General features: G+C 42.6%; 1 pseudogene; it reads right to left on the reverse strand.

Moving 5' to 3' along the window:
* Window positions 1-272: 272 nt before the first annotated feature.
* On the reverse strand, window positions 273-1,203 carry LOC132654010 (vomeronasal type-1 receptor 90-like; annotated as a pseudogene).
* Between the last annotated feature and the right edge of the window lie 1,974 nt (window positions 1,204-3,177).

A 3,177-nucleotide genomic window follows, 5' to 3' on the forward strand; every position in this document is an offset into this window, starting at 1 on the left:
TACAGTTTAGGTTATTGATAGGTGCACAGAGCACCCTAATCTGTCATGTGTAACAGGTGTTCCTTGCTGACGCCAAGCAGAAATTCACATGAAGACATTTGGCTCAAATATGTACAGGTGCTGTAACACACATTTCAATGGAAGCAGTTTAACAAAGCAGGAGTCATTTGTTCACTTATCTGGAGGAGCATGAACACGAGGCTGGGATTCACCATCTGTCAGCGAGCATCTGTCAGTTGGCTCCTTAAGTGAACTCGTCCTTCCCTCACTAGTTAAGCATTTTCTGTCCTCCCCACCAAGGATTGTAAGAAGCCAGCAATGCGTTTCTCAGTGCCAATGAACAGCAAGGGGCTTACGGTGGCATAGCCATTGGAGACCATCATGTGGATACTGTGGTGGACTGGGGCACTGTCCTGCATCAGTTTTGAGGCAAATATGATGCAGTCCAAACAGTACATTAGGACAAAGAAGTTCATGAGCAGCAGGATGGTCCTGGTGGCTCTTTGCACTGGGGACAGTTTTGCAGAAAGGCTGGATCTGTGAAGGTACTGAGCCTGCTTCTTGTGTCTGCACAAAAGAGCCACCATGTACCCTCTGGAAAGGGCCATGAGACCTAGAAAGGACACATCTCGAAATATCCTCAGTATGGAAAATAAGGGTCTGCTGCTATACTCCATCGGTAAAATAATGCAAGATTCTGTGACAAATATGAGACCATGTGAGGTGACATTGTACTCAGCAACATAGGAGAAGGAGAACTGAGCACCACAGGACATGTAGAAGGCCCACAGCACGAGAAGGGGGCACAGGCTCTGTTGTGGGGATTTAGGTTTGAACTTTCCCAGACAGGAGCTTCTGGGGCTGAGGATGATGGCCTGAAGGATGCTCAGCAGGCAGGTGGCACAAAGAGAGAGGCCTCTCAAAAGCCTGTACAAGTGAAGCAGGGAGTTACACTTGATGTCATTCCACATATTCTGAGATGCAAGAATGTCACCAGCTGCGAACCCAATGACTGTTAGCATCCCAAGGTGGATGAGGGCCAAGACACTGATGAGTGGGTCAATGATCCGGAGCCTGCGTTCAAGAAGGAACTCAAAAAGGTAGAAGAGGAAGAGGATAATGTTGAAGGAGATCCCAATGCCTACTTCAGAGAAAAATATATAATGTGTCAACAACTCCATAAAGGGTCTTGATTCTTCTCATTGTAAGAGACAAGGAACTAGAGTAAACATCTGAGAAGAAAGGCAAGAGAAATTATTCACCACAAACAGTAACAGCAACATTGGTACCAAACACTATTGCCTTTAGGAATATTGGTGGACCCAGCCCAATACACCCTCAGTACTCAAGTTTTCCTGAGGTCCAAACCCCCTCATTGTCAGTCATGGCTGGATTATGTACCTATTGATGGGCTCCCTTGCTGCTTCAAGTTTCCTGTACATTAAAATAATCATGTATTACATAAATGATTCCATACCACTGCCTCATTTTGAGTTTTTTGGGGGCATTGCCTGGTTTTTGTTTTTTCATCTTGTCAGGTATAGGAAAAGCTTCAAAAGTTTTGATTATTTCTCCATTCTGTTTCCGTTGCTGCACTAAAACACCATAACCAAAACTGGCTTAGAGGAGGACAGGATTTATTTGGCTTAACTCTCAGGTCAGAGTCCACAGTTCATGAGAGGTGAAGTCAGGAGCACAAAGCAGATTGTCAGGTCACAGCCACAGTCAAGAGCAAAGAGAGGAGGCTGAAACCAGGGCTTGGAAGTTAAAAGCTCTGGCTGGTCTGGCAGGGCTGTTGAGTTCAGTTCCAGCACTTAAGTCAACTGGCTCACAACCACTGGTCACTCTAGTGCCAGGGCATGGATGACCTCATCTGGCCTCTATGGCACCTGCTCTCACTCCCACACAATGCAAACAAATAAATAAAAATAAAAGTAAATAAATCTTGAGTTAAATTATATAAGAAATGTTGATAAAGATGTTAGATAGAGTATTTCCTGTAAAATACATGTTTGGCCTGGAGAGACAGCTCAGTGGTAAGCACACATTTAGAATACATGTTTACATGCCAAATTTTGCCCTCTGTGAGCACTGCACATGCAAACAGCACACTGATATACACACAGACATAACACACACACACTTCAAATAAGTAAATACAACACAATTTATGATTCCTGTTTATGTTTTTATTTCAATTTTTTAAACACGAAGACAATGTTGCTGTAATTTTTTCCCCTCATGTATGGAAAAGGAATTTCATCAGAAAGCTAAGGTTTATAAGGTACTTGCTTTCTGTAGCTTATTCTGTGTCTGTGTGCTTAAGGATCCATAAGTTCCCCAGAGAAGAGGGATGTGTTTAGCACCCACGAACAAGTTATGCTATTTAAAGTTTCAGAACTGAGGTAGACAATTGTAAAAATCTGGACAAGTGGACTCCTCTTCCATTTTACTTGGCACAGATTTGTACTTAGATGAGGGGTACAGTATCTTAGTTCAGCACATCTCTGTGTCCTGCTCTGACCAAGTCAGGATAATTTCCACCTTTTCACATACTGTCATTTCTCTGTGTTTGACACCTTCAGGTCTTTGTGTTCCTTTGGAACATGCAAGCACTTGGTGTGGACAACAGCTATGCTGCAGTGCTCTAAGGCATGAGCACCATGACCTCACACAGCCTCTGCTCTGTACCTACCTTTCAGTCCTGTTCCACCGACTCTTTCTGGCCTTGACTGATCATTCTTCTTGCTATTTTGTGTAATCAGCTTTGTTAGCTTCCATTCTGACAGAGAACAGACAGTTTGCTCCCATCAAAAGCTCAGCAAAGTTATCAATACAAGACATTTATCTGTTCCAGTCTTTAATGGGACACAGTTGATCACTAGGACCCAGCACAACCTTTGTGACATGCATGTATTTTAGTACATTTGTTTAATAAAAGGTAAAATAAATATTGATAATATATTGATTGCAATATTATACACTGGAAATATCATAAGATTAACTTCAGATCTGGCTCCCTGCTCCTTTACCTCATTTTAAACACACGAGATTTACAGACATAGCAATATAAACCTCATACCATCCCAAACTTTACTTACTTGTGAATCAAAGGTGCTGGGTGCTGTCATTTTCAGTGTGCTTTGGCTAACTGCCCTTACAGATATTAAGGGACAG

This window comes from Meriones unguiculatus, chromosome 5 (genome assembly GCF_030254825.1).
Source record: "Meriones unguiculatus strain TT.TT164.6M chromosome 5, Bangor_MerUng_6.1, whole genome shotgun sequence".
NCBI lineage: Eukaryota > Metazoa > Chordata > Mammalia > Rodentia > Muridae > Meriones > Meriones unguiculatus.